This window comes from Geotrypetes seraphini, chromosome 4 (genome assembly GCF_902459505.1).
Source record: "Geotrypetes seraphini chromosome 4, aGeoSer1.1, whole genome shotgun sequence".
Lineage (NCBI taxonomy): Eukaryota > Metazoa > Chordata > Amphibia > Gymnophiona > Dermophiidae > Geotrypetes > Geotrypetes seraphini.
In genome coordinates, this window is record NC_047087.1 from 318,606,971 (window position 1) to 318,619,407 (window position 12,437).

General features: G+C 47.3%; 1 protein-coding gene across 3 annotated transcripts in view; it reads right to left on the reverse strand.

Annotated features, from left to right (window-relative positions):
* EIF3A (eukaryotic translation initiation factor 3 subunit A) overlaps positions 1-12,437 on the reverse strand; it is a 330,727-nt gene that overhangs the window by 33,338 nt on the left and 284,952 nt on the right. The window lies entirely within an intron of this gene.

Below are 12,437 nucleotides of genomic sequence, written 5' to 3' on the forward strand. Positions count from 1 at the left end.
ATCGCCCGTCTTCTTTGCTACAAGAAAGTAACGGGAGTAAAAACCCCTGCTATGCTGCTCCAAGGGAACTTCCTTGATGGCATGGAGACGGAGCAGAGTTTGAGCTTCCTGAAAAGAAGGGCAGTCTGGGATGGATTGGAAGGATACTCTCTTGGAGACAGATCTGGAGGAATCTGAATGAAATGAAGAGAGTATCCTTCCCTGATGATGGACAGCACCCAGAGGTCTAATGTAATGATCTCCCAGCATTGGTATAAATGATGGAGATGACCTCCAATGGGAAGGGGAGAGTACAGAGGCAGAACGATAGAGGTTATGCTCTGTATTAGATGGTCAAAGTTTGAGAGGCCTTAGGAGCAGCAGGAGTCTGAGGTTTCTGCTGCCTCTGTTGCTGTGGTTGTTTCTTAGGAGGCGCTCTGGTATAAGGAGGCGCCCTCTGTGGTAAGATGGTAGAAGCCTGAAGCCCTTAGAGATGGAAGGTTTAGGCTTAGGATGAATGATGGAGGCATATGACTTCTCATGTTCAGACAACTTCTTAGTGGCCTCCTCAATGGAGTCATCAAACAAGTCATTGCCTTGACAAGGAATGTTGGCGAGGCGATCCTGTAGATTAGGGTCCATATCAACAGTGCGAAGCCAGGCAAGCCGGCGCATGGCCACTGAGAAGGCGGTGATCCTCGAGGAAAGCTCAAATGCATCATAGGAAGATTGAAGGAGATGCATGCGGAGTTGATTCAGATTAGTAATGGTATTCTGAAAACCTGTAAGACGGTGTTGAGGAACATACTTGAAATATGGAGGCAGTGTGTCAACAAATGCTTGAAATAAGAAATGAAGATGAAATTGTAATTCAGAACCCTAGTTGCCATCAGAAAATTCTGATACAAATGACAACCAAACTTGTCCATGGTCTTGCCCTCTCTTCCAGGAGGGACAGTGGCATAAACCTTGGAGGGGTTATTCCGTTTCAGAGAGAACTCCACAAGAAGGGATTGATGTGATAATTGAGATTTATCAAAGCCCTTGCAATGGACCATTCTGTAACGGGATTCGAGCTTGCTTGGTACAGCAGGAATGGAATAAGGTGTTTCAAGGTTCCTCTTGAAAGTTTGAGAAAGAAGTCTATTAATGAATATTTTAAGAGACTCCGCAGGAGGTTGAAACATACCCATTTCTTCTAAATACTCAGTAGTGTACTTAGAATCAGAGTCCAAGTTAATCTTGAGTTCCTTACTCATTTGATGTAGGAAAGAAGAGAAGGATATTTGTTCCAAGGTAGGCTGACCTCGAGGGGAAGGTGACCTCGAAGTGCCTCGAAGAGCAGAGAACGCGGTATAGACGACTCACTGGGAGAAGAATCCCTCATAGGAGAAGCAGATGGGAGGCGTCCTCGATTTCGGAGTAGAAAGCCTCGAATAGCCTCGAGGTGTAGAGAGGCGAGGCGTATCTCGAGAAGAGGATCTGTGCATCGATGGATGCCTTGAATGATGTGGAGAACTGTGCCTCAAACCAGGCAGGTCTCGCTGAGAAGAAAGTCAAGGAGTCTTTGCCCTATGCCTCGAGAAGGGCAATGCCTTATGCAAGGAACGAGGGCTGGAGATTGAGACACCACAAGAGATTGAATTCCTGGTCTCGAGGCATTGACAAGGACTCGGCTCCTTGAATAGCATGCTTATGCTCCAGACGAGACACTCGCAAAGAATTGACTCCTTGCATACAGAGTGTGGAATCCTCTCGAGGCACTCCCAAGGACTCGACTCCTTGTATAGAGTGAGGAGATTCAGCTAAAGGCTCAGCTAAGGACTCGACGCTGAGTGCTTAGGCTGGACTGCAGGAAGCAGAGTCGAGGCAGAATTATGTTTGGCAAGGATATTGCCCAACTGATGATCCAAAATGGTCTGGATCAGAGCCTCCAAACGTGACTCCGAGACTGGAGGATCTGGTACTTTGGGTGCAGCAACAGTCTCCGAGGAAGAAGAGGAGGAACGACTCTTTGACTTGGAGACATGCTTCTTAGGCAGCTTAACAACAACTGCTGGCACCTGATTTGAGGGAGGCAGCGAGGCAAGCGTCTTGTCAGGAGAAGATTTACTCGAGGAAGAGGTCCCGTCGAACGAGGCAGGCTTGATCAAAGACAAGGCCAAGGTTGAGGCAAAAGGCGGAACTTCCATAAGCTTGACCGAATGCAAGGTCGATGTCGGGGCAAGGGGATCCATACCGCCAAAGAGTTTCTCCGCCTGAACTCGATGATGCTTGCGGGCTCGAGGTTGAAGGGTAGCACAGCGAGTACACGACTCCGGACGATGGTCAGGTCCCAAACACTGAATACACCACCCATGTGAGTCAGTGATGGAGATCGCGCGCTGGCAACGGCTACACTTCTTGAAGCCTGTGACCAGTCTGGACATAGACGGAAAGATGGCCTCAGTTAAATTGAAACCTGTCGGTGGAGGCCACAAAGCAGGCCCTGCTGTGACAAAAGAAATATAATTAAAGTCTTTTTTTTTTTTTTTTAAATGAAAAACGCACAAAAAAAACACAGCGACCTTGAAAAATAACAAAAACGAGCCGTGGTGAGAGAAGGCACGAAGTTTAGAACTGAGTCTAGCGCAGAGCATCGAAAACAAGACTTCTTGGCTCTGCGGAAAACTGAGAACTGAGGAGACGCGCGCCCTTGTGTGGGCGGGAAGGCACTCACGCATGCGCAGTGCAACAGTCACGAACTTTTAAGTTCTGCAAGCAAATCAGCTTGCGAAGCTATCCATATCGAGGCTCCGTGGATGATGTCACCCACATGTTGAGAATAGGCTGCCTGCTTGTCCTGGGATAATGACACTTAGGGGATTGTCTAAATGCAACAGATGGAAAGCTCCTTTTGTGCCCCTTTTATTAGATCCTGAATTCTTATCTGTTCTCTCCGTGGACTGTGGAAAGCTCTGTACAAATGGGGGAATTTTAACCACTCTGGGGAAATGAAGAGTTTGTCAGGTTTGGAAAATCCCTGCTTTTTATAACTGAAAGGTCAGAGTTTTGGCTTTTTTTGGCTTAACATTCCCATAGATGCTGTAGGGAAGACTATAATGTTGCATAGGTTTTTCTCCTCTTATCTTTCACTTATGAAAATGGTGCTCTTTTCCTATATAATTTTTTTTGTAAACTGCACTGATGTCAAAGCACAGAGCGGTCTATAAATGATAATAAACTTAAACATGTTTTAACTAGGGGGGGGGGGGTCCTTTCTGGACAGGACTTTCAAGTTCCAAGCAGGCAGACAGCAGTCCTGGCTGGACAAATACATAAGCAGAGCCAGTTTGACCTATGGCGTATTCCGAAAGTCAATAAAAACCATTCTATTTGACAAATTCATCTCCTAAACAGAAGCCTCTAAATGATATATTCTCCCTTTCTCTACCTCAATGTAATTTTGTTGTTTTTTGCTGTCTCTTTACCTATTTCTCATGTAACCCTCTCTTCTTACACCTTGTATTTCGCTGATTGTCCAGCCTTCTTAGAATGTGAACCGCCTAGAAGTCTTTCAACTATGGCGATATAGAAGAATAAAGTTTATTATTATGAGGCCCTTCTGTAACATTAAATTCTTGCCTGCTTCCTCATTGAAATTAGAGGTAGACACCAATTTACAGGACTTGTTATGGAAGCTAAATGGAGCTAACTGTACAGACAAAAGATCTACTGTGACTTCTGCAATCCATCCCAATTTGGGTCAGCTCTGCAGAACTAAGACAATGTCAATATAGAATACTTTAAAAAGTTTATATTTCTCAGAATAGATTACTATTTTATGGTGGGAGGGATTGATTCAGATCCTTGTGTGAATAAGCGGTATAACAAATATTTTAATAAACTTGAAACTTGGAATGTACTCAGACCCTTTGGAGGTTGATTGCACCAACCTTTGTATTCCATTTCTGGGGGATTTTACTGGGGCAAATATCAGTATTGGCAGTTAGGGACAAAGGGTACTAAAAGCTTGCTTAGTTGGGGGAAAGGTATTCTACAACAGTGGCACCCCACCCTCTTCTCAACCTCCTTGCCGTGTGCACGCATCTTCCCTTCCCCCTGTACCTCTAACTCTTCTCTGCAGCAAGCAGCATCTGCAACTGCTGCTCATGCCGGCCTCAGCTTTCACTCTGACGTCACTTTCTGGTCCTGCAACCACAGTGACTTCAGAGGGAGAGCAGAGGACAGCGCGAGCAGCAGGTTGGAGATGCTGCTCATGCCAGCGAACAGCCAAAGAGGTAAGGAGAGGTGGAGAGGAGAAGAGATGTCACTGCTCCCCACCGAGATGATGCTTAGGGCAGTTCATCTCTCTCCCCCCCCCCTTAGTTACTATGCCACTGTTCTCCAACACTGAACACAAAGCTAAATTCCATCCTTCTGGCAATGGCATAACAAGCTCCATTAACATCTAATGTTGGAACTTCCAAGATTATTTAAAATTTGATGGATCACTTAATCAGACTTCAAAGCGATGTACATAGCTAAAATTCATACAAATTTTGGGGGAACAAAACATGCCACATTTAACCACAAACAAGAATTATGCATAGTAAGGCAAGGGGGAAAGAAATACAATGTTTTAAAGAAAATAAGACAAAAAGGGAATGGACAAAAGAGATTTGTGCCTTACTATTAAACATTGGTGGAGGTTTTACTCTATTTGGGAGGCACATTTTATTTTGCAAAGTGCCAATTTGCAGAATCTTAATGCAATATGGAGAAATTAGGTTTTTACCGGCTAATTTTATTTCTTTTAGCCTCTCCAGACCGGTATAGCTGAAAATCTTACAGATGGGTATATCTCTCATCATGACCAGCAGGTGGAGACAAACAAAACTTTGGAACTGTACATAATAGGAGACGCCCCCTTAATCTCTCAGTCTGCCGAATAGCCAAGTAGAACTAAGAATTGTAAACAGAAAAAAACAGGACCCTGAACAGAAGTAACAACTAATAAAACCTGAACGCTGTTGGAAAATGCAAAGGAGTAAATGTCAAAGATCCCCACAGCTTGACAACTATGCCAACCGAGCCACAGTCGCTGTTCTTTGATCTCCCAGTCCCTAGAAAAATATTAGAACCCATAGAAAAAGCAAAATCTTCACGCAAGAACAACATGACAACAGACAGGGTGGGGTGCTATACCAGTCTGGAGAGGAAAAAGAAAGAAAATTAGCAGGTAAGAGCCTAATTTTTCCTTCTTTAGCAACTTTCCAGACCGGTATAACTGACAATCTTACAGATGGGATGTACCTATCAAGGGTGGGACTCCCGAAGGGCCGACACCAGAAAACACCGCATCCCAATGCGCCTCAACGTCCACACGGTAGTGCCTGACAAAAGAATGCAAGGAAGACCAAAACGCAGCCTTACAAATATCCACTGGAGGCAACAGTAAAGACTCAGCCCAAGAAGCTGCCTGACCCCGAGTGGAATGAGCCTTGAGAAAAACTGAAACAGGCTTATTCTGAAGAAGGTATGCGGAAGCAATATTCTTGATCCAGCATGCAATGTAGCCTTGGAAGTGCCATCACCCTTACGAGGACCCGCTAGAAGGACAAAAAGATGATCATATTTCCTGATCTCCTGAGTTCTCTGCACATAAGAGCGAAGGACCTGACCAACATCCAACTTGCACAACTGTTTCTGCTCTGAAGATCCCTCCCAACTACCCAACACCGGGAGAACCTCTGCCTGATTGACATGAAAAGGAAAAACTACCTTTGGCAGAAAGAAAGGAACAGGCTGCAACACGACCCGCTCCCTAGAAAACTCCAGGAATGGAGACCTACAAGAAAAAGCCTGCAGCTCAGAAACAAGCCTAGTACAATGGTCTCAAACTCAAACCCTTTGCAGGGCCATATTTTGGATTTGTAGGTACTTGGAGGACCTCAGAAAAAAATAGTTAATGTCTTATTAAAGAAATGGCAATTTTGCATCAGGTAAAACTCCTTCTAGTTTATAAATCTTTCCAGGCCACAAGCTGAACCTGGAAAGAAGACCAAGCCAGGTCCCTGTTCAGGCCATTCTGCAAGAACTCTAAGATGTTAGGCAGGGAAGCGCGAAAAGAGATCACTCCACGTGCCACACACCACTCCTCAAATATACACCAAACCCGTACATAAGCCTGAGAAGTGGAAAGTCTCCGTAACCCCAACAGGGTGGAGATTACCTTAACTGAATACCCCTTCTTACCTAGGCGATCGATCCCTTTCAAGGACCAAGCCGTAAGACAAAAGGGACCCTGAGTCAGGTCAGGCGAGAGAGGCAGAGGATCCACCACATGCCTCACCAGGTCTGCAAAAACGGGTGCCTGGGCCACCAGAATCACAAGGCCCAGAAGACGAACAATGGGGAGAACTCTGCCCATGGAGGGAACACGTACAAAAGACCCTCCGTTGGCCATGATTGAACCAGAGCATTTAGACCCTCGGCCTGACCGTCTGTGCGATGACTGAAGAAGTGGGGTGTTTTGGCGTTGACACTTGTGGCTATCAGGTCCATGAGGGGCTGACCCCAAGCTTTCACTATTAACTGAAAGGCCATGTTTCTTAGACAACACTCTCCAGGATCTAGCACGTGATGACTGAGGAAGTCCACTTGAACATTCTCTACTCCTGCTATGTGGGAGGCCGAGATATCCCGAAGATGAGACTGCCCAGACCATGAGCAGAGCCGCCTCCTGTGCCACCAGAGTGCTTCTGGTGCCCCCCTGATGACTGGCATAGGCCACCGCCATGGCATTGTCCGAGAGAACCCGGAACGACTTGCCTGTCAAGGAGTGGAAGGCTAACAGTGCCAGATTGATGGCTCTGGTCTCCAGAACACTGATCGACCAGGACGCCTCCTCTGTGGACCAGGTGCCCTGAGCTGAGTGACCTAGACACTGAGCCCCCCCCCCCCCAACTGAGAAGACTGGCATCCGTGAGAAGCACCGTCCATTGAGGCTGATTCAGAGTCACCCCTTGAATTAGATGGGAGGAACCACCAACGAAAACTGCAGCGAACTAAGCCCCTCAGAGGAACAGGAAGATCCAGACCACCTCTGAAATAGACCATGCTGAAGAGGACGCATATGAGCACGAGCCCACTTCAATACATCCAGGGAAGCTGTCATTAACCTCAATACTTGGAGGAAATCCTGCACCAAGGACACCGGGACGCCATAAGCAGGCGAATCTGGGACTGTAATTTGCTTACCCAGGACTCTGGAGGGAAGACCTTCCCCAAGGAGGTGTCGAACACATCCCCCAGATACTCCAAGCACTGCGAGGGGGCTCTTGGCAAGGTTGACAACCCATCCCAGCGACTGCAGGAACTCCAACACCTGAGCTGTGACCCAGGTGCTCTCCTGAAATGACTTTGCACAAACCAACCAGTCGTCCAAGTAGGGATGCACTAGAATACCCTCCTTGCGCAATGCCACCATGATGACCACCATAATTTTGGTGAACGTCCACGGAGCGCACAGAACCGATAGTGTTGACCCAAGATCATAAAGTGAAGGAAATGCTGTTGGGAGGCCAAAATTGGAACATATTCCTCCAGCTGAACTGCCAGGATCACCGACCGCAGTGTCTCCATGCGAAAAGATGGAACTTTGAGAGCCCTGTTGACCCCTTTCAAATCTAAGATGGGCTGAAAGGTCACCTCTTTCTTGGGCACCACAAAGTAAATTGAGTACATGCCGGTGCCATACTCCTGAGGGGGCACTGGAACTACAGCTTTGAGATCTAGCAACCTTTGAAGGGCCTGGCAAAAAGCCTGCTTATTCCACTCTGCCTGACAAGGAGAAGCTAGAAAACGATCTGGCAGGAAGTGGACAAATTCCAGAGCCGAATTCCATCCCGAATCACCTCCAGGACCCACTGACTGGATATGATCTCTGCCCACCGCAGAGAAAGCTCACGCAGCTAGGCACCCACCGGAACCAGGGGCGCCAGTAAGGAGTCATTGGGCAGGATGGACTGCAGGGGATCCGGCGGAGGAATTCCCAGCCCCCGAAAGGACTGCATGCGCTGATAGAAACGACCCCAGGAAAACCCAGAAGTCGGGAAGGTAGCAGCCTCACGCCCTGAGCGGTATCTGCGAAAATCCTGCAGACGCCCGTGAGCAGAGCCACCCCTACCAGCCTGTCAGGTATGGTCTTCTGGCAGGTGGGGACTTTTAGAGTCATTCAGAGTCTGAAATAACTTATCTAACTCCTCTCCAAACAAAAAAGACCCCTTAAAGGGAAATTGTGTTAGTTTAGTCTTGGATGACGTATCCACCAACCAAGCAAGCAACCACAAGGTACGACGTGCGGCCACCCACATGGCCATAGACTTGGCAGACGTCCGCACCAAGTCATAGAGGACGTCCGAGAGAAAAGAGGCTGCCATCTCAATCTTCGCCACCTCTTGATCCACCAAGGACTAGTCATCAGACTCACAGTCAACATCACGCTTGGCCCGAGCCACGAGCCCTCCACAAATAGCCATCTGGACCCCGAAAGCAGAGACATCAAATTACGCTCCTCAGAATCCTGTAAGGCAGAACCGCCCTCTACGGGCAGGGTATGCTGTTTAGCAATGGTTGAGACCACCGTGTCCACCACTGGCGACTTCAAGGTAGCCCTATCCCTCTCCAGGATGGGATTCAAACAAGCCATGGAACATGAAAACTGAAAAGGCGCCTCCGGCATATTCCACTGCACCAGAATAATATCCCGAATATCCTGATGCATAGAAAAAGAGCAGGAAGCAGCGCGGATTCCCCTAAGAAGTGGGTCCTCCCACATGCGGGGCCTCTGGTGGTGCCACCTCAAAATGCAGTACCGAGGAGACCTGATGAATCAGGTCTGGCAGCTCATCCCTCTAAAAAAAGTGCACCATGGATGCCTCCTCCCCAGAAGATGGGAAAACAGATGCCCCGTCACCAGCAGCCGTCCCCGCAAGAGGATCCTGGAATTCCTCAAAAGGGTCAAGGTCCTCATCCAGGCCGACAAGCTCCTCCGACCACAAATCCTCATCCCAAGCCACCCTCGGGTGCTTGGATGAGAGGAGGAAGAAGGGACACCAAAGGTGTAGAGGGAGGCAAAGCCACAGAAGATGCGGAGGGAAACCCTCTGGGTGCACGGAGGGAACCCAGCAGAAACCTGCCCCCGTTTTTCTAATGTAAGGGGAAGGTCACCTGAGGTTGCAGACAAGATGGAGGGGCCTGCTACCAAAAATGGTGAAGATCCCGCCAAAAATAACTCCTCCAGGGCCTGTAGCAGCGAGGAAGACTGAACTGTCCCAGCCGCTAAAGCAGGCAAGCCAGGATCAGCTGTGAGGGAATCCCCAGCCACTATGGTGGTAAGGGAATCCTTTTTTACCTTTATCGTCGGCGGCTGAGTAAATCCCTCCGTGGGCAGCTGGGGGAAGACCAGGCTTCCCCAATGCTCCCAACCGACTCGCGAGGCACTTGCGGCGGGTTTCCCTGGCCGTTGGCATCCGCTGCCGACGAGGAACTTCTACCGCACTGGCCAGTTAACAAAACTAAGAATGTCATAATGCTCCTGTATCGCTCAATAGTGCAACCTCATTTGGAGTATTGAGCTCAGTTCTGGTCTCCTTATCTCAAGAAAGATACAGTGGCACTAGAAAAGGTTCAAAGAAGTGCAACCAAGATGGAACTCCTCTCGTATGAGGAAAGGCGAAAACGGTTAGGGCTCTTCAGTTTGGAAAAGAAATGGCTGAGGGGAGATATGATTGAAGTCTAAAAAATCCTGAGTGGAATAGAATGGGTACAAGTGGATCGATTTTTCACTTCACTCTGTCAAAAATTACAAAGATTAGGGGACACTCAATGAAGTTACTGGGAAATACTTAAAATCAATAGGAGGAAATTTTTTTTTTTTCACTCAGAGAATAGTTAAGCTCTGGAACGTGCTGCCAGAGGATGTGGTAAGAGCAGATAGCATAACTGGTTTTAAGAAAGGTTTGGACAATTTCCTGGAGGAAAAGTCCATAGTTGGTTATTGAGAAAGACATTAATGCCCGCAGTTTAGGCAATAAAATTCTGGAATTAGAGAAATGAGGAGCGCCGACCTAGATGTGGTGGCAATATCTGAAACCTGGTTCTTTGATTCCCATGGATGGGATGTGGCTATACCAGGATATAATTTACTATGCCGAGACAGAGAAGGCAAAAACGGAGGAGGGGTAGCGCTATATATCAAGGAAGAAATCAAAGTTACCAGAATCACAGGTGTCAAGTATACAGGGGAGTCCCTCTGGGTGAACCTTGCCAGGGAAAGTGGCAAATGCCTGTATCTGGGTATTGTATACAGACCTCCTAAACAGCAGGACGACATAGACAAGGAATTAATCGAAGAAATTAATCGAAAACATCGAGACCATCACTCTGCGTGGAGACACTGTACTGTTAGGGGACTTCAACATGCCAGATGTAAACTGGAACAAACTTTCAGCTACGACCAGCAACAGCAGAAGGTTACTAACCTCTATAAGGGGAGCACGACTCAAACAAATGGTACTGGAGCCCACTAGGGATCAGGCAATTCTGGACCCGATACTCATCAATGGAGATAGTGTCACAGAAGTTTCAGTAGGTGAAGCGCTGGCCTCCAGCGACCACAACGTGGTGTGGTTTCATCTCAGGAAAGGAACCACTAGGTCGAACACATCAACAAAGGTCCTTAACTTTAAGGGCACTAACTTCAAGAGCATGGGAGATTTTGTTTATGAGGCGCTGCAAAACCAGGACACAACAGATAATGTGGAGGTAATGTGGTCAGCTCTGAAATCTACCCTACAGGAAGCAACCATCTCTTTGTAAAAGCCATGAGCAAACGACGGAGAAATAACAAACCCCAGAGGTTCTCTGCGAAGATCTCGGAACTCGTAAAACAGAAGAGAAGAGCATTTGTATCCTACAAACAATCATAACGACTAAAAGTCAAAGAAGCCTATCTAGAGAAATCTAGAGCTGTCAAAACAGCGGTCAGAAACGCCAAACTCCGGATAGAAGAAAAGTTAGCTAAATCCTTTTTCAGGTATGTTAATGACAGAAAGAGGAATACAGACGGGATAGTGCGCCTAAGGAAACCCGACAGTACCTATGCAGAATCGGACTCCGATAAAGCCAAACTACTAAACAATTACTTCTGCTCAGTCTTTACCTGTGAGGCGCCGGGATCAGGTCCACAGCTGCAAACAAGGGAAAACTCAGAAGATCCATTCAGGAATTTTGAATTTACTACCAGCAGCATCTACCAGGAATTATCAAGCCATGGGACCAGATCAATTGCACCCCAGAGTGCTTAGGGAATTGAGAGACGTCCTGGCAGAACCGTTAACCGCGCTCTTCAATCTTTCCCTGAGCTTGGGAAAAGTTCCATTAGACTGGAAAACAGCTAACGTCATTCTGCTTCACAAAAAGGGATGCACATTACAGGCTAGTAAGTCTTACATCAATAGTGTGTAAACTCATGGAAGGTAAAATTATGTTCTTACCTGTTAATTTTCTTTCCTTTAGAAGCAGCAGATGAATCCAGAGACCAATGGGATAGCTCACTTCTACCAGCAGGTGGAGATAGAGAAACTGATTAACAGGTGTACTTATTTGCTGGCACTCCTCCTGTCTCATCAGTATAGCTCCTTGCCCAAGCACATTTAACCATCAGTAGGTATAGCATGTAAAAAACTTCTTTCCCAGAACACCTCGCGAACAGCAACGATACAGAATGCAATCATGAACAACACCCAATCACTAAAAGCCGTACACGAAAAACTGACAACCAGATACCAGAAAGGGTGGGGCTCTGGATTCATCTGCTGCTTCTAAAGGAAAGAAAATTAACAGGTAAGAACATAATTTTACCTTCCTTAGCAAAGCAGCAGATGAATCCAGAGACCAATGGGATGTAGCAAAGCAATCCTTAATTTGGGTGGGAAGCAAACGCCGCCTTCGCAACGACCGAAGCATCAAAAAACCCCTATCGCATGTGCCCGCACATTCATGCAGAGACGCGGAGAGAAGGTACTCTCGGAAGACCAGTTAGCCGTGAGACAAATCTCCTCCAAGGCAAAAACCCTCTGGGCCGAGCCCAAGAAGCAGCCATCGCTCCAGCGGAATGGTCATGAAGTTCAATCGCCACCCGCTCCCCTGCCAGCAGGCAAGTATAAAGAATGTCCTCCTGGACCATTGAGCGAGGTAGGCATCGGACGCCGCCATACGCCTGAGGCGTTCCTTGAAGAATCCCAAAAAGGAGATATAAACCACTAACAGTTGTTAGAAACCGATCTCGCGGAGAACGCTACATACGTTTCAAAAAATGCAGTGAATAAAAGTACTGCTTCCACTATCTCCTTCCAGGAAGAAGGAAGGAAAAGCAAGCATGATGTAAAAGAAAGGATGACACCCCCCTAGAA